The 19600-nt window shown below is 42.1% G+C and overlaps 1 protein-coding gene and 1 long non-coding RNA gene across 8 annotated transcripts in view; one reads left to right on the top strand and one right to left on the bottom strand.

Annotated features, from left to right (window-relative positions):
• ARHGAP26 (Rho GTPase activating protein 26) overlaps nucleotides 1–19600 on the bottom strand; it is a 423740-nt gene that overhangs the window by 122082 nt on the left and 282058 nt on the right. The window lies entirely within an intron of this gene.
• The window catches only part of LOC123605457, a 30751-nt gene that overhangs the window by 4020 nt on the left and 7131 nt on the right, over nucleotides 1–19600 (top strand). The window contains exon 2 of the long non-coding RNA XR_006715771.1: nucleotides 18573–18637. This is a non-coding gene — a long non-coding RNA (uncharacterized LOC123605457). The remainder of the gene's footprint in view (nucleotides 1–18572; nucleotides 18638–19600) is intronic.

The following is a 19600-nucleotide window of genomic DNA, read 5'->3' as shown; positions in this document are numbered from 1 at the left end:
TTATTTATTTTTGGGAGAAAGAGAGACGCAGAGTATGAACATGGGAAGGGCAGAGAGAGAGGTAGACAGAGACTCTGAAGCAGGCTACAGGCTCTGACCTGTCAGCACAGAGCCCGACATAGGGCTTGAATCCACAACCTGTGACATCATGACCTGAGCCTAAGTCAGACATTCAACTGACTGAGCCGCCCAGGTGCCCCTCTATGGGATTTTTAAATTACTGTTTTATTATTTGAAGTCCATGGGTTTTAATATTTCTGTACATTGTTTCCATGGTCTCTGGTTGATACTGGATTGTTTCCCTATGTATTTTTTTATTCTGAACTCATCTGCAGAGGAGCTATTTCTGGAAATCCTAGGTGCCACAGGTTGACTACATGTTCTTCAGCCAGGGTTCAAGCAGTATCAGTGAGTGGTAATGGTAGAATAAATTTAAATGTTTTTATAAATTTCCTTACAGATCCCGGGTCCCAGGCTGAGAAAGAAAAATAAATTCCTTGTTATATTGTGTCCTGGAATGCCATTGGTCTTTACATGCAGTCCAGGTTTTCAATGAGAGTGAAGCCTGTATAGGATCTCTGATTAAGGCCGGGGTTTCAAAGCTAACTCTAACCCCTTCTACCCTCAAGTGTTCCCTAGGTCTCATCAACATTCCCACATGATTTTAAAACCCAAGTTAATGGACAATGATGACTTTGAATTCCTCTACTCCTCGCCCATCTAAAATAGCCACAATGCCAGCAGGCCCTATTAATTAATTCTCTAGGGAAACACAACTTTTGCTTGATTGACTATTTACTATCAATGAGGACTCAGACTCTGTCAGAGTAGATTTCACTTTGAGCTAAAACTGGTAAGTTTGCAAATCTTTTTTTTTTTTTTTTTTTGGCAGAGATGTGAATAATTTCTGTTCAGCAGAAAAGACAATCTCAAAAGGGGGTTTTATTACCCTGTAGAACATTTACCAGTTTTGAATATAACTTAGTGATTATATTTTCACAGTTCTTTCTTTCATTGTCTATATAAACAAGTTTCTCCTTTTCTCTATTTTTTAGAATTTATTTATTTGTTTTTGAGAGAGAGAGAGAGAGCACGAGCGAGCAGGGGAGAGGCAGAGAAGGAGACAAAGAATCCCAAACAAGCTCCATGTTGTCAGCACACAGCCCAAAGCAGGGCTCGACACGGGGCTCAATCTCAGGAACCATGAAATCATGACCTGAACCAAAATCAAGAGTCGGACACTTAACCTACTGAGTCATCCAGGTATCCCTCTCTTGTTCTCTTTTGAATCAGATTTATATTTTCTACTGGTAACCTCCTAAGTCTTTGGCATTCTATACTTTTACAAAGTCCTATCAAAAATGTTTTTAAAATATATGTTAACATTAAGTCTATTTGTTGAGAGTAGCAGGTTTAAGGCAATGTGTTACCTTCTTTATGTTATACTATTAAATCCAATTCCCACGAGAGAGGGGTTATTATTACAATTTGACAAATGAGGAAATTGAGGTTCAGAGAAATTGAGTAATTTGTCCGAGGTCATCTAGCTACAAAAGAACAGAGTCATGATTCAAATAGAATCCTCATGTTCTTTTCATAATATAATGAACTGAACAATCTTTTCCTATAACATCTACCCATTGGTATTAATACCCTAAGGAGTTTTCCCCTCCCATTTCTACACAAAATGGTCCAGGTAATGAAGATTAAACACATCCTAGCTTGTGATGGTAGGTAATTCAATGAATTGTCTCACAATAGTCACCTAAACACCCTAGCGATGATTCCTATGAACTGGTTTTAAGTCAAACTTGAACTCACCACAAAGAGCAAAATAATTATGAAAAATACAGCAAACTTAAAAATAAAAAACCACCTTATGATATTAATAAAATCAGATTGGAAACTGTATGCTTGGAAGAAATAAACATTCAAAAAGAAACACAATAGATATGCCATCCAATGAGAAGATCAAGCAAGCCTATGCAGTTTGAATCCTAACATCATAACTTATGGTCAAATATACAAGCACATTTCTAGGACAAAAGAGTTTAGAGTCAACTTACAGTGAGAATTTTAAGCTTTGAGTTCTAAATCACTCAGGTTTAAAAAAAAAAAAAAGACTGAGAAAAGGCTATGAAAGAATAGCTCTGCTGAACAGAGAAGTTAGGAACCCAAATCTGAACTCTAATTTTTTAAAAATTGGAATTCTACAAAAAACTATTTTCAACAATCTCCAGATTTTTATAATCAATTAAAAAACATGTCCCACTCAAAGTGTCAGCAAATAAAATATGTTGGAGATATCTGAATAAAAAAAAATTCTAGATGTTAACAGGCAACCTAGGGTCAATATTCAAGATAGTTCTGCAATGAGAGAATTCATCGAACTCTCAGTCGGGCTCATTTGCTTTAGTATAGTCACAGGAAATTTCTTCTACTGCTAGCCTTGTAGTCAGGTATACTCCTTAAGAAGGAGCTGGAATGAGCGTATTTATTAGAAGGCTACTTTGTGATTCTTATTTTAGCTAGGACCAGTAGTTCTCAGAGTGTGGCCCATGGACTCCTGGGAGGTTCCCAAGACATTTTCAGGGATTCCACAGGACGTGGAAATAAGGTTCAGGGAAAGTGCTGCAGCCTTAGAATTAATCTAGGCAGTTGCCTCAAACTATACCAACAATGCATTCTTTACCACTCCAAACTAACAGGTTAAAAACAAAACAAACAAACAAACAAAAAAGCAACTACCAGGTTTTGCTCAACGAATACCCTTGATAAAACAGTGAAAATTATTTTTATTAAATTTTGACCTTTTACCACACATTTTTTTAATACTGTAATTAAGGAGGAAATGTGCATAAAGTACTTTGCTGCATACCAAAGCTGACTTGAAGGGAAAGCAGTTGTGCAATCCTCTGAGTTGCAACTAAACCAACCTCTTTTTATTACAAAGCACCATTTTAACTTGAAAAAACAACTGAGAAACTATGGTTATTCAGACTTCAGTGCCTGGTAGACATTTTCTCAGAAATGAACCAAGCAAGGTGGTCGCTTCTAGGAAAACAACAATATTTGTTACAATAATAAAATTCATTCTTTCAAGAAAACAAAAAAAAAAAGGACAATTTTTGACAACTTGGATTGGCCACCATGACCTTGGCAGCTTCCCAATACTTAATAACTATTTTTAATGAGATCAGTGATAATGTTAACACACGTGATTTTAAAAGTTTTTTATGATGCAATGTGTCCACATTGGAAGATTCGTATGATTCCCTGAACCAAAACTTGCCAAATGACCAATGTGCATTAAAAAATCATGCACGGGGGGCACCTGGGTGGCTCAGTCGGTTGAGCGTCCGACTTCAGCTCAGTTCATGATCTCACGGTTCGTGGGTTCGAGCCCTATGTCAGACTCTGTGAGCCTGGAGCCTGCTTCGGATTCTGTGTCTCCCTCTCTCTCTGCCCCTCCCCTGCTCATGCTCTGTCTCTCTCTCAAAAATAAGTAAACATTAAAAATTAAATTAAAAAAAATCAAGCATGGGTAAAAGAGCCAAAGTACAGTGTAGGCCAATAGGTTTCAATGCCATTTTGCGTGAGAAGTTCACTAACAGGATTTCATTCTCCACACTGCAGTATTTTTTTAAAGAAATGATCACCTGTTGACTGTTGGTATATTAACAAAAAAGAATACTCAAAATTGTCTCAAAAGGTTACTAGAAATACTTCTTCCTTCTCCAACTGCATATATCTGTGTGGCCTGATTTTTTTCATATCCTTCAGTAACAAAATATATGACAGTAGAAGAAGACACTATTACCTAATTACCTTCTATTAACTCAGACATTAAAGAGATTTACAAAAATGTAAAATGTCATTTAATAAATCTGTAAAGAAATCTTTCATTTTTTTTTAATTTTAATTTCTCATTCTGTCAACATAGATATAATTCACATAAAGGCTGTTGGAGCACTTATGCCAAGACCACAAAGTTTTAGAAATGCTGAACTTACCAAGATGGTCCTTTGGATGAGGTTTCCCGTGGGGGTGATGAAAATGTTTAAAAATAGACTACAGAGCTGATGATTACATAACATGGTCAGTGTACTAAATGCCACTGAACTGTATACTTTAAAATGTTTAATTTATGTTACATGAATTTTATCTTAATAAAAAAGAATGCTAAAAAGAAAAAAAAAAAAGGAATACAGTCCTTGGGAATGACAAGTCAAGAGTTCAAGTGATTTGGCATTTTCTCCTTTCACATAATGAAGACCAAGCACCATGCACTCACCCACCATGTAATCACTTCAGTCTGAAATTACTAGAGGGGGGCGTCTGGGTGGCTCAGTTGGTTAAGCGTCCGACTTCAGCTCAGGTCATGATCTCACGGTCTGTGGGTTTGAGCCCCGCATTGGGCTCTGTGCTGACAGCTCGGAGCCTGGAGCCTGGAGCCTGCTTTGGATTCTGTGTCTCCTTCTCTCTGCCCTTCCCCTGCTCATGCTCTCTCTCTCAAAACTAAATAAACATTAAAAATTTTTTTTAAGTAAATAAATAAAATAAAATTACCTTAGGCTATCTCTGCTGGACATGAAATTTAAATATTCCAGGAGGCTCTTTCCTTGAAAAAAGTGAACCCGTGGGTTTTATAATCTCCCTGTCTCCTCAAACCGATCAACTTAACCAATACAATAGTCAATTACTTCTCTGCCTATCCTAAACATACAGTGTGCCCTATAGGTCACACTGTGTGATAAGGTGGGAAAACAAAAGAATGAGCAGAAATTGTAAGCGGTCACTGTTCTCACAGGGTTCACAGTTTGTGTAACGATGAACAGTACTAAGATAATGGCACAAATTTAAGAAACTATACAGTTGTGAAGAGTGCTTTAGAAAAGTGTATAATGTCAAATGCATGAAAAATAAGAGGCTCAGATTAAACTGAAGGCCACATAAGGAGTCCCAAGCTTCACCTGGGAGCTCATCAGAACTGTCAAAGCCAAGGCCCCTTTGGGAGCCTTCTTGAGAAGAATCTGCATTTTAACAAACTTGCAGGTGATTTCCTGTTTCAGAAGCAGTCGCTGTTTTAAAAAAAAAAACAAATAGTTGGGGCACCGGGGTGGCTCAGTCCGTTAAGCTTCCCACTCTTCATTTCAGCTCAGGTTGTGATTTCACAGTGCCTGAGTTCGAGCCCCGTTGGGCCCTGCGCTGATGGTGCAGGGCCCACTTAGGATTCTCTCTCTCCCTGTCTCCGTCCCTCCACCACTCATGCACGCACTCTCTCAAAATAAACAAATAAGCATTAAAAAAGAAAAAACATGCAGGGGTTAACTAGATGAAGGAGGAGTATTCTGTAAGAGGTAACCGACCAAGACCCTATGGCTAGGGAGAGGAGGGCGAGTTTGAAGAACTCAAAGAAAGCTACAGTGGCTGGAGGGGAGAGTGCGCAGACAGCACAGTGAAGGAGATGTTGGGGGCTGGCATATAATAAATGCAGTCATGAATAAACAGAGGGTTTAGAAGGGACTGTAGTCTCCTGAACTCTATCAAACACGCCTTTCTGGCACTAAACTGCTTTCAAAACAAACACAACAGTTGGATACTCATCCTTTTATAGTTGCTGAAGGGCAAATTCCTTTAATTCCTATGTAACAACCAAGTTCTTACAGCACAAGTGGTAACAGCTCTGGTTCCCCACAGTGAAACAACAGGGCAGCCTTGCAACACCTTAATGTGAGTGTGTCTAAGAAATCCTGTTAACATCTTGATGCTCTGGAGGGCGGGCGCTCACTACCAGGAAGGTCTGAATTCTAAAGAGGGAGTGGCCGCACTCTAGATCCTGCACAAATCTTTGAGTCCCCAGAGAGCAAATGTGGGTCACGATGCCACTGACCTTGGTGGCATTTATCTAGTGCTTGGGAAACTTCATGGAACGTAACCCAGCAAGCCTATAAAACCAGCAGACTTCAGGAGCAGACTGCAGGAGTTGCATAGAAAGAGATGACACAAATAAGTGAGAGACAGAGAGACAGAGAAAAAGAAACAGGGGTGGCGGGGGAGGGGAGGGGCTCATGAGAGAGTGCGCACACACACATAAGCATGAGCCCAAGTGAGAGCGGGATCCCAAACTCTACTGTAGCTCCAGGCATGCATGGATGTCAGACCATGTGAAGAACCAGTGATGCCCAGCAAACCCCTCTGTATTAACTAAAACAAGTTCTTTGGTATCAAGACCCTCCCACCGCCCCCCCCCCCCCCAACAAGAGGGAAGAATGAAGACGTGCACTTAGGCTGAAGAGAATTTACACTGGCAGCATCTCAGCAGCAGCCTAACATGCTACGAAGGGCGGGAAGTATCTCAACACAAGGAAGCCTGGCTCAATCTCCAGGCAGTAAACCCTAGAATAATGGCCAAGGTGAAAGGACCCTGGGGTTAGGATTTAGGGCTCTGTGGTTATTTCTTCCATTCTCATCACTCCAGGGATCTAGGTGCACTGGCAAAAGTGGCCTGCATGATGAACAAAAAATACAGATGGAGGCCCAAATTCATTTCCCCCCCAGTAGGCATTCTACATAAAACAGAGACAACGGGGCTTGTGTCACTTCAGCAAGGCCAGAGCGGACGGGCAGCTTTCTAGTGCTCTGAATGGCCATACCCAGCTTTACAATTCTTTTCCCCAGCTACTCTGGAGAGAAAAATATTCTCCCGAACTGCCTCATCTTTTATGGTCAGTAGAAGCCACATCAGCATCTACCATATGAAACTCTGTATGACCAGCTCTGCATGTCAAAGACTGGGATGAAAACAAGAGTTTTGTCCTGTTTCTCTGTGAAAAGCACTGACGGGCAATCTATCAGCCTTGACAAGTGGAGAGTCTCCTTAGCGTGATAGAGACAAGTATAGCTAAAATTATTTAAATCTTACAAGAAAGCATTAATCATAACTTTAAAAAGTCAGAATCTCAACAACCAAAATGGTCTCCAAGGAGTCTGAATTTCAAGGTGTTCTTTTGCTTCCTTCCTTGTACCCACAGCTACTTACTTTAGGGCTGAGACTCCTCAGCTAACTTCTGACACTACAACTCCACTAAAATGGATCAACGCTGGGTTAAGCTGAACAAATGCTCTGGAGCACTCTGCCTCTGCCACCACCAGCCTCAAAGTCTGGGGTGAGGACAGCCTGAACAGGATCTGGTTTGCAGTACTGCCTGTCTGGTTTGGAAACTCAGACTGATTACTTCACTTAGAAATTATTCATTATATGCAATTAGACTAATGCCCCTGCAATACTTCTCCTAAGCTAATCACCACCTTGGCCCCTTCCTCTGTGTACTCCAACTACACTCTTACCTTCACATATGCCGTAATCTGGGAGCCCCTTCCCTTGTGTCCTTTTTCTTTACTCAACTGACTCCTACCGATCATTTAGCTCTTAGCTCACCCCCCAACCCTCGATAAGGGACAGTCCCTGTACTCTGCTGCAGTTTGTAGCTACATGTGTAGAGGGGACTATCTGCTGAATGCCTCCTCTATTCGCTCCCACCAGAGGAAGCTCTGTGAAGCGCCTCCAGCGGGGCAGGCCGAGTGGGACCAATGACGAGGCAGACATTAGGCCTGTCATCAAGGAGCTTGTCCTATAACAAAGAGGAAGAACAATCAGTGAATCAAGGGTGTCAGAGGCTGTGACCACATTATGCACAGTGCACAGGGTCGGAGTGAGGAACAGCAATTTCTGCCCGTGCAGCAGTTCAGAGAGAGACACAGGCTTAAGAAAGAGTCACTCCCAGAGCATCAGGCTTTTGGCATGGTGTGAAAAGGCAAGGCTGCAGGGGAGGCGGTGTCCAGATCAAGCATGCCTTAGTACGCCATGCCACGGAGGGCACACATCAGCTTCAGGTAGGGCAGTGAAAAGGGCAGGGCTCCCTTTAGTTCCAAACACACCTCGCTCCAGTTCTGTGGAAATTCAGGCCATAATCCTTCCCTTGCTCTCCTGCCAAATTTCCCATAAGCAATCCAGGCATTCTGCTCAAGGAAGCAAAAAAGGAGGAAAGAGCTGCTCCTTGCATTCCAAATTCATGTCTAGAGCCATCACAAATCAATCAGCACAGGGAGTGTGAATCCAGAGTCCACGGCTGGGCACAAGCAGCCCAATCAGCCTCATTCTCATTTTTTCTTTTTCTGTTTTAATGGAATATGATGAAAAAAACTTATCTTTTAAAGAACGCATCTAGATGGACTGGGCTGGTGGCATGATATCAAGGTCAACAACATGGATAGCTGGATCCTGCCTAGACACCATCATTAAAGTGGAGGAAAGAGCTAAAGGGTCTCATCTAGGAGAACATTGCTCTAAAATTAGGCTGTAACTTCATCATATAGAATGACTTAAGTTTCCTCTGCAAATGAAATATCTCGAGGGCTTCCTATAAGAGAGGGAAGTCCCAAGGAATAAGATAAGATAAAGATATACTGGATCTGAGTTAAGATGCAAAAGAAAAGAAAGGGCCAATTCTTCTCAATTCAAAGGATATATAGTGAGCACCTACAACATGATCAACAGACTAGATGCTAGGGACAGTCAGACAAGTCTTGATCTCTTACCCCTCAAAGAACACAAGAGTGGAAAGGAGAGGAGAGAGGGAGACAAAGATACATTTTGCTGTAGCAAAACTGATTACTGGACCAGTTACTGGAATGGACACTTGAGATGAAAATGAAGTTGAATTTTAGATGTATTTCTAAATGGCAAATGAGCTTCCTTATTAGGAAGGTGGCTATTGCTTGTGTTTTATATCACTAGTAAGGTAAATTAGACCACATCTGGGAAACAACGCCGTCTGTGACTAAGGTGGCATGGAGGGAAGAAAAAGGAAAAACAAACAAACAAAAAAACCCTCTAGATCTAGTTTCCCCAATGTGCATTAAGGATTGCCTTCCACTGGGGGATATACTGCGCAGAGATTCTTAGCAACTATAACTTATTGATATGGTCCAGGAAAATGTAAAGTCAACAGTAATGACCCTTTACCTTAAGGAATACAAACACATATTTAGCTATGAATAACCAGATAAAGGTAAGCAGCATGGTAGTAGAAGAATCATTAAATAGCAACAATGGGAAAAACTAAATTAACTTCCACTTTTACGATTTGAAAAGAATATTCTTTTCATGAAATCACAACGGTAATATGTAAAATACAAGGAGAAGTTTGCTTACAATGAACTTGGTTCCCATTATCTTGGTTTCAGATCTATAATGAATGCTTATGTGGGGGCAGAATGTAGCACAAAAAACAATTAGGCTCAGGACTCCTATAGGAACATGCCAACAAATCTTGACTTTGAAACATGGTAGCAGTATGACTCTGGTCAAGACAATGTGTGACCCTTTGTGTTTTTGTAGGTTTTTTTTTTTTTTTAAGATTTTATTTTTAAGTAACCACTACACCCAATGTGGGGCTCGAACCCACAACCAGGAGATCAAGAATCGCAATGCTCCACCACTGATTGAGCTAGCCAGGCACCCCAGATAATGTCACTCTCTGAATCCTAATGTTCTCCCCTGTAAATTAATAAATCCCAACATCTACTTTTTGGGATTTCTGCAATGAGACTAGATATTATATATTGAAACCATCTGACATATATTTCAACAGATGCCAAGTGATTTTATTATTCTATTATTTATATTCATAAATTCTTCAATATAAATTCTTATTGCTCCTGACTTTTGAGTGGGGACAAGTAGTGAGGGGAACATTTCTCCCTGGCTGGGAACAATCAACACAGCTCCATATTCTTGTGACAGTCCAGAACTCATTCACCCTAAAGGAATTTCTCTGAACACCTCCAGGATGACATAATTACTGCCTTAGGGATTAGGGCAAATCTCAAGGCTGAAGCAACTGGGTATTGCCACCAAGCTGAGAGCCAACAACCAATACCAAACAGCAGTTATAAATAGCAAATGAAGACCCAAGAATGCAAAGCAGAAAAGTCAGTATAGCACCAAGTATTAAACATTCACAGCAATACACCCTGAACAAGTGTTAATGCAGTGTAAGCTGCCATTTTTGAGCCTTTCCTCCATGCCAGAAACAGTGGCATGCACTTTGCACGCATCAACTCACTTAATCTTCACAACAGGACTCTGAGGTAAGGTCCTATTGTTCTCCCCATTTTATAGATGAAGACAGAGTCCCATATGTCAGATAATTACCTAAGGCCCCCCAGGTGCAAGTGGAATTTGGCCTCCAATCTGTCTGGCCCCAGGGCTTCCACTCTTAAATGATGTGCAATTTTCAAAAACATCAATGGAAAACCAATTACGTAGTCGTTACCTTAAATAAACCAAGTAATTTATTCCCCAAACAGCAGGCTTAGATTTTCAGAGTTCAATTTTGGTTCATTGTATAAGGTGTGAGCCCTAACTAGGGCACGACCAGAGAGCCCTCTGTTTGGATTACAGGTTGCTCCTTCCAGTCTTCACTGCTAGATCCTTCTCTTCCCACCTCTAAATGCTGCAGTGCTCAGGACTCTGCCCTGGGACTACTCTACCCACAGACCTAGTCTCAGTGATCTGATCAGTTCCATGTTGATACATAGTAAAGAAAAAATCATCTATATGCTCAAAGCTCTCAAGAGAACTCTTGACATGTTCATGTTGACACCAAACCACCCCACCCCCACCAATACAATAGAACTAGACTTCCCTGTCTTCTCTATAGAAGGCCTAAACCTCAGGAGTCACCCCTCATTCCTCTCAGATGCCACATCCAGCCCATGACTTATCCCCACTGGCCCAATCTTCAAAGTATATCACAGATTTGACCACTTCCCCACTCCCACCACTACCATCCTCATTCAGGCTTCTAACGTCTTTAGTCTGGACTACTGCAATAGCCTTCAAACCGGTCTCCTAGACTCCACTTTGATTCAGCTCATTCTCCAGGGATCAACAGAGCTGTCTGGGAGAAAAAAACAAAAACATATCATATCACCCACCCTTTCAGCAATGTGATAGCTTCCCACTATAACCGAAGTGTAATTCAAACTTCTTCCCACGGCCCCCCAAACCCCACCTGGTCTAGCCCCTGCTTAGTTCTCCAAATCCAGCCTGCATACTGACCTCACTGTTCCTGGAATAAGCCAGGTGTGTTTCCATGCTCAGCAGGTTCCCTTCTCAGGGCGTCTGTACCTACTATTCCCTCTGTCCGGAAAAGTCTTCCCCTAACTCTTCCCATGGCTTTACTCTTTCACTTCACGCAGGTAGTGACTCAAGTGGCACCTCCTGTGACCACCTCATCTAACAGCTCCTCATGCACTCCCATCATTGTAACTGCAAACCCTTCTCTGAGGGCGCTTAAAACTCCCTGAAACTATTTTCACTGTAAGTTTAGTCTGCATTTTCATACCACATTTTTAAACAATCTGCTGCTATATTCATAGGACATTGACTAGTTGCTCAATGAATATTTGCAAATATCTGTCTCTCTCCTCAATTAAAATTTGAGTTCCAGGTGAGCAGGAACTTTATCTGTCTTGGTTGCTGCTTTATCACTATGCCTAGAATAGCACTGGTGTGTAACAGGCACCCCAATATTTGACTAAGGGAAGGATCCTATCAGTCTTACACAAATCAGGCCAACTTCTGTCTTACAGGTAACAAGGACAGATACTCCCTTACTGGAACTGCCATCTGAACTCCACTGGAGTAGTTCCAAGTGCCCCATTATCCAAAGCTAGGTCACGCTCCTAGGGCTTCACAGCTCTTCCCATCCAAATGTCCTGAGGCTAGGTGACTGCTGACCTTGTCGTTCAAAACGAGAGAAGAGAACGTGGGGCAATATGAGCCCAGGTTTTGGGTGCTGAGAGACTTCTGTATCTTACCTCCTACCTCTAGGCCCAGGCCATGAGAAGCTGACATTAAACAAGCTCATTTTCCCTAGACATGATGCCCCACCGGGTCAGTTTCACAAACACTACACTAAGGCCACAGGGACATGAGTCCAAAGGCAAAGCAGGTCCTCCGTGCATCTTCTATCCCAAGGAGTCACCAAGATGATGTAAATACTTGCTCAGAGGTCTGAATGAGGCACTTATGTTTTAAAAAAAAAAACAACCATTTAATCCAGTCTGACAGTGGTAAGGGTTTGTATGAGGCCCATAATACCAGGCTGGCTATACTCTGTCTGGCAGGCCCTGCAGGTGTTTTTGGTTAAATGTGATAATCAAATTAGCTGCACACCACAGTTAACTCTGAAACAGCAAACAGCTTCCTGGGTGATCTCCTCATCTTCCTTTCTCCCATGCTAAGTGCAAAGACAGAAGAGCCTTAGCCTGGTAGCAAAGGCTCAAGTGAAGGCCTTATAGGCAAGCAGTAATAAACAGAGAAGGGGAAAGGGGGTTTCTGCTGTAACAGGAAAGATGCTTACTTCACAGTAGGGCAGGATAAAAAAAAACAGTTTTTTCATAGGCTTACCCAACCTAATTTGCTTTGTTGTAACTATATAGATCCCTTGTGTTCTCCCCACCCACCTGCCTTTTACTCATACCTAGCTGACTTTGTACTCATATGTGCCTAATTTTCTTAATAGTCCCAACAGAAGCTATATTAAAGGAGGGGAAGGTCTTCTGCAGTACTGGTTTTGAGGAACAAGGAAAAATTAAATCTGTGATAAGGTTATATGATAATCCCAGGACCTTTTCCATGGCCAATATTATTCTTGCTCAGTTTAGCTGTAAGGTACCTTTGGGGTCCAAATTTGCAGAGTATGGTAAGGAGATAATGTGCCTGAATGGAGGATTGGTTCCTTGAACCAACTGGTTCCTTTCACCAGCCAGCCACAAAGTACTTAGGTAGCCCAGTGGGGGCAGAGGTCTGGAAGTTACTTCCCCAATTCCTCAGCAGATCAGATCCACCTGTTTCTATTTTGCCACAGTGGCGCACACAGCCAGCTTTCAATTAGTGTGTGTGTTGGGGGTGGTAATTTTAAATTATCCATGCTAAACTGCAACAAACACATTCCTGAAAAAGGTCTCTCTACACCGAAGTTCTGTATCTGAAACCCCCTTTTCCCACTGTCTGCTAAGAAATTCCAGATGCAGCAGAGATAGCCAACTAAAGACAGACTGAACCCATCTCTATTCTCTAGTGACTGCCAGTCACTGCCCATACCTGAGGAAAAAAGAGGAAGGACTCAGGTCTGCATGGTACCAAAAAGCCCAAAAGGGGAATGTGAACCCACCCAGGGCCCGGATGAGGGTCAGGCAACAGAGACCTGGGAGGTGACCATCTGTAACAAGCCTGAGAGCAAGCACCTCTTTAAATTCTCCTTCTTTAAATAACAAGAGGCGCTTACTCTCAGGATCTTAAAAGTCATTGCCGCCTTCAATTTTGCACCCCAGGTGTCCCTCTTGTCTCATCCCAGTTCGAGCCCTGCTTGACCCATCATATTGGAGTCCCGGTTTAGTTGACCTACAACTTAAACTTTTTTTTTTACTGAGTGACGATAATGTTATTGGCTGGGTATGCAGGAACCTAGCCTTGGTTAAGACTTTTTTTTTTTTTCTCTTCATTAGCTTTCTTGCTTCCTTCCTTCCACTTCCTGTCCATTCACAGGAGGCAGGAAACAGAGTCATGCGTTGGTATACTTCAGTGGTGGTAAAACCTATGAAAGGGCAAGCTGAAACTAGTTGGCCTTTAGAGACTGGCAGCAAAGGTGAGAGGCAATCAGGTCCTTATGAATATGATTTGCAAACACTGTTGGGGAAAGAGAGATGTGCTCAGCCTGCACTCCAGAAGAGGAGACCAGACATCAACAGCTACAGCCCCCTCCCTACTACTGAGAAGCCACGGAGCAGTGAGTATTCCCGGCCTTAGATCCCTCAGGGGGGTCCAGATGGCTATGCAGAACCCATGTCCGGAAGACAGACTTTACATTTTGCTTCTAGACATTCCTCACACCAGTTAGCAACTTCAGATTCATCCTCAAAAGAGACCTGCACGAAGAAGTCAGCGGAGCCTTTGCAGTCCATAAAAGGTCCTCCACAGCCACGGCAACCTGTTTAAGCCAGGAGCCCCTGGAGCCAAGTCAGGTACACTGAGGCCTTTGAGAGTTGGGCCTGCAGCTGCTGGGTCTCCAGGATGTGGGGCTATTTCATGGAGGATGAGGCACAGGTCAGGAGCCCTTAGGTTTTAGAATAAAGAGGACTTGCTGAGGCCCCCTTGGTGAGGAGAGAAACAAGTCGAGTTGCTGGGACGTGTCTATGTCTGATCTTCCTGGGTGGTGTAACACCAGCCGGCCCAGCACTCCACGAAGAGATTCACTCCTTTGGTTCTTTTTTCCTCCTTGGCATTCTAGGTCTGCATGCAACCACCTCCACTCCAACCTCCGTTAAGCCTAAATTCTGCATTTTAAATCTTTTACAGTTCAGGTTAGATGGTAATTTAGCGACTCCCACAAACATAATGCAGAGAACTTATGGCACCGCCTGAAACCCCAGAGGTGCCACGGGAAGGATTCTGTATCTTTATCAGTCTATGGCTCCAGATGAAAAGTATGTCAGGCATATACGCGGACTCAGTCATTATGGAGAATAACTGGGCCACGTCTATAAAAAGGAAAAAAGCTGTGTGCATCCCCCCAGTTCCACTGCCAGGTTCACACTATGCCAAAATTCACACATTCACAAAAGGCTGTCTGCAAGGATGTTCAACGCAGCATTGTTTATAATGGCAAAAAATTAGCAACAACTAAATGTTTTCCAATAGGAGAAAGGGGATAAATAATATGTGGCGTTATTTACACAGCATTTAGAGGAATGAACTAGCATTTATCTCAAACAGATAAAACTGAGTGACAAACACAAGCTGAAAAATGAGAGTACACTCTGATGCCATTTATGGAAATTATACACATACACACACAAATACTAGATGACTATATTTGGGCACACACAGAAAAAAACAGTTTTAAACTATCAGAACATAGTTCAAAAGGATACATGCTAAAATTCATGTTAACTTTCCACTGGAGGGCAAAGGGAAGGAACTGGGGAGGGAGCCGAAAGAGGATTTCAGTGTTAATGTGAGAGCGAGAACAAACAGGCCAAATGCTGACTGTGATACAAGTATATATTCCTATGTGTGCATAACTATATACACATGAAAAATTACAGCAAAACACGCAAATATCTATCAAATACACGTTATATTCTAAATGATTTTTTATACATTTTGCTCTAATCCCTCCTCTACCTCCTCCCCCAGCCCTGCCCTGGGAAAAGAAGAAAGAAAGAGGGAGAGGGGCCATGTTTTGGGAAATCTGCAAGATTCCTTCATATCGTCTTGGGGAACCTTAAAAAGCTCTGTATACATCATGGGCTGATAGCAGATGGTAGGAAAGAGAAAACAGTTCAAAAAATAAATGTAATAATAACTTTTAAAAAGGCATCTTTTAACAATATGATCCATAACAGTAGTTCCCAGACTTCGGTGTAGATGCAAACCACTTGGGCAGTTATTAAAAAATAAAACTCCCTTGGGGTGCCTGGGTGGCTCGGTCAGTTGGGCATCTGACTTTGGCTCAGGTCATGATCTCAAGGTTCCTGAGTCTGAGCCCCGCATCAGGCTCTGTGCTAACAGCTGAGAGCCTGGAGCCTGCTTCAGATTCTACGTCTCCCTCTCTCTCTGCCCCTCCCCTGCTCACACTCTGTCTCTCTCAAAAATAAACAAACATTACAAAAAAAATAAAATCCCTGCCCACCCCCCCACCAAGCCCCCAACATGATGATTCAGGAGAGCCTGAATGGGGTCAGTGATCTTTTTATACAAAAAACAAACATCCTTAGTACAGAAGAGTTAACTTTTTAAAAATGAACTAAGGAATATGTGAAAAAAAAAAAAAACAACCTAAAGCAAGTGAAAATTGCACTTTTAATGTAAAAGTCTATTCCCCCCCCAAGTGCATAGCTAACAGTGATTGTTACAAGAAAATTTTAATTTCGACTAAAGTCATTCTATAGGATGTTTATTTACATAGCTCTATAAAATGTTGATCCCGTAACAGAGCAATAATTTTTACGCACAATTGAGACGTTAAAGGCTCTCTTGTTAAGATTATGACAACTCTTATTCTAGTTAACAGTGAACTTTAATGCAACAATTCTAGTGTTATAATTAAAACTCACCTATGTAGAACAATGCAGCTTTAAGCTATCAAAGCTTGGTTATCCACGACCTAACGAAGACCTCGTTCCTCTCTTCCTGCCTTCCCCAGCATAGTCAGGGCACCCGCTGGGAGCACCCACAGCCCCAACCTCACACCTGGGCAGCAGCACACAGATGCTGTGGTTCACCTGTGGACATGTTCACATTCCTCTCTAGGCTGTTCCTCTTAATAGAAAAGGCATGGTGTTCACCTTTGATACCTGTGTCTAGCACAGGGTCTGGCACACTGCAGGCACTTGATAAGTATCTTTTGAATGAATTAGCACGTCTCAACAGGTCTTAGCTCAAAGACATCCAAGGAAGAGGAGTCTCTAGCACAGAGTTGGCAAACTGGTTCTCTAAAGAACCAGACGGTAAATATTTCAGGCTTTGAGAGCCACATGGTTTCTCCTGCAACTTCTCAACCAGCCAGTGTAATTTGGAGACTGCCATAGATAATATGTAAATGATTAAGTGTGGCTCTGTTCCAAGAAAACTTTATCAAAACTGACATTTAAATTTCTTATAATTTTCATGTGTCATGAGCTACTCTTCTTATTTTCCTCCAACTATTTTAAAATGTAAATAACCATCATGAACTTACATAAGGGCCATACAAAAATCAGCTGCAGGGTTTTCTAACCCCTGTGCTAGCACATCTGGGCAGAGGGATAGGTAGGAAAAGCTCTGGGTTCCACAGGCTGGAATAGACTGACTACAAGAGGAAAAGAGAGGAGTCCATGGTGGATGGGTGGACCCTCACAATACGTGAAAACAGGACCAAAAGACACAATACAGAAACAAAAAAAAAATGCAGTTTTTGTTATTTTTCTTTTAAACTAGTTATACCATGACAGTGAAATTCACATTCAATTAACTGATAGCTAAGGAATTGAGAAAAACAAAAATTGGTATATTTAAAAGTCATTAGTAATACAAGTTGGGGACAAAAACCCCAAAACCTTTTCAGGTTAAAGTTTTACCATCTCCATCATTGCTGAAATGCATTCTTTCTCTCTGCTGCCCACTCTCAGGTAGAAATGCAAATGAGCAGCGAAGCAGACAAAAGATTGGGAACAAAAGCAGACAAAAGGGATTCTATCTCATAATACCCCAGGACTGACTGTCATGTCTTCTCCTACCCAGTCCTGTGCATAAAATCTTAGATATCTTTGATTTTAAAGGGGCTCAGAGTCAAAAAGCTGCTCCATTCATTAAAAGTAATGGTAATTTTTAAAAACAGCACACATAATCATTTTATAAAATTTCAAAGATAAAGAAGCCAACGTTAGAAAACCCACGTATCTAGAGATAACAGTTAAGATATTTGTGGATAGCTCCTTCTAGACTCTTTTCCTTATTATTTAAAAAAAAATTTGTAAATGTCTATTCATTTTTGAGAGACAGAGTGTGAACGAGGGAGGGGCAGAGAGAGAGAGAGAGGGAGACATAGAATTCAAAGCAGGCTCCAGGCTCTGAGCAGTCAGTACACAGCCTGGGGTGGGGCTCGAACTCATGAATCGTGAGATCATGAACTGAGCAGAAGTCGGGTGCTTAACCGACTCAGCCACCCAGGCACCCCTAGACTGTTTGCCTTAACTGCACTGTGTATGTGTATGTCTGTGTATATGCGTTTTTGTTTTTTTTTTTTTTTTTTTTTACTACAGGAAGAATTCCCCTCTTTTGTGGACAAAGAAATCCAAGATTTGGTAAACTTCCTCAAGATTGTGCATAAAATGAGTTTGTAACAACACAGGAGTAGGACATCTTTTGGGGCCATTGCTCCCTCCTACCACCTCCTAACAGAAGTAACAGTTTGCATCTTGAATAGGTGCCATGTGCATAACAGGAGCTCAAGAAATTAATACATGCTGAAACAGATGCCAACAGTGCTGTCCCATGTCTTTTTCTCAGTCCAGCTCTGTCCTAGCTAGCTTCACCAGAGATGCTCTTTTTTTTTTTAAGTTTATTTATTTATTTTGGGAAAGAGAGAGCATGAGTGGGGGAGAAGCAGAGAAAGAGGGAGAGAGAATCCCAAGCAGGCTCTGCACCATCAGCACAGAGCCCGATGTGAGGCTCCAACCCACAAACCACGAGATTGTGACCTGAGCCAAATCAAGAGTTGGATGTTTAACTGACTGAGCCACGCAGGTGCCTCAGAGATGCTCCTGATTATCAACAACACAAACAGCATTGGTTTCAACACGCTGCCAAATCCCAAAGAGCATATGGATACAGGGACAGCCTCTTTTAATAATAACTGGCATGTAACTTGGAATTTTTGTTACTGAAATGTGCTTCACTTTGGAATGTTTCCTTTTGGCTTTATTTTAAAATGAACCATTATTCTGGTCCTTTACAGATCTGTTCATCAGGGATTCACTTTTGGATTCCCCCATGTCCAAAGGAGGAACATTAGAAGGACCAGTAAGTATCAAGATATTTGCCTAAAGTTTCCCTTCTTTTTCAAATGAGTAAGATCAGACTTCACCATGACTAAAACAATTTCTGATGGGCCTGTTCATGTCCAGAGTCACGGCACATTAATGACATGACAACGAAAGGATAATCTACGGTCTTGCCAACATTCTCCGCCTCATTAAACATCTGGCTAGAGCCAGGTAGAATGATCTTGTGAAACATTCTAACTATTTTGGGAGGAAAACTTTCATCTGGGTGCCATGCTAAGCAGGTTAAGTGGCAGTTCTAGTGAGAAAGGAAGTATAGTTCTTAAAGAAGCAAAATGTCAAGGTTATCTCTCAACAGAACAAAAAAACCTGATTAGCCAGCTCTGTCTAGCTGGCTAATGCTTGAAATGGAAAATTGCCCTCTGCCTGGTGACTTAAGGACATGGGTTTAAATGGCCCAGGGCTGGGTGTTGCTGACCTGAGCCAGTGCCGGCACCTCCACTCCAGGTCAAACTCCACTGGGGATGACTCTGGGTGCAGGGCACTTCTGAAGGCATGCTCTGAAAGGAGGCCCCAGGCTTTTATAAAGTACTAGCTCATGTATGGGGCGCCTGGGTGGCGCAGTCGGTTGAGCGTCCGACTTCAGCCAGGTCACGATCTCGCGGTCCGTGAGTTCGAGCCCTGCGTCGGGCTCTGGGCTGATGGCTCAGAGCCTGGAGCCTGTTTCTGATTCTGTGTCTCCCTCTCTCTCTGCCCCTCCCCCGTTCATGCTCTGTCTCTCTCTGTCCCAAAAATAAATAAACATTGAAAAAAAAAATTAAAAAAAAAAAAAAAGTACTAGCTCATGTAGAAGGAGAAACAAGCATTCTGGGGAACTGAGCTGAGGTATTAGGGAAATCAAAGAATGCTATGTTTGCTGTTTTTATTATTCTGATGGCCCCATCTTCTAAATAATGATGCATAACAGGGTTACCCAGGCACT

Source organism: Leopardus geoffroyi, chromosome A1, assembly GCF_018350155.1.
Source record: "Leopardus geoffroyi isolate Oge1 chromosome A1, O.geoffroyi_Oge1_pat1.0, whole genome shotgun sequence".
Lineage (NCBI taxonomy): Eukaryota > Metazoa > Chordata > Mammalia > Carnivora > Felidae > Leopardus > Leopardus geoffroyi.
Note: the sequence above shows the minus strand (reverse complement) of the source record. Positions and strands in the feature narration are given on the sequence as shown.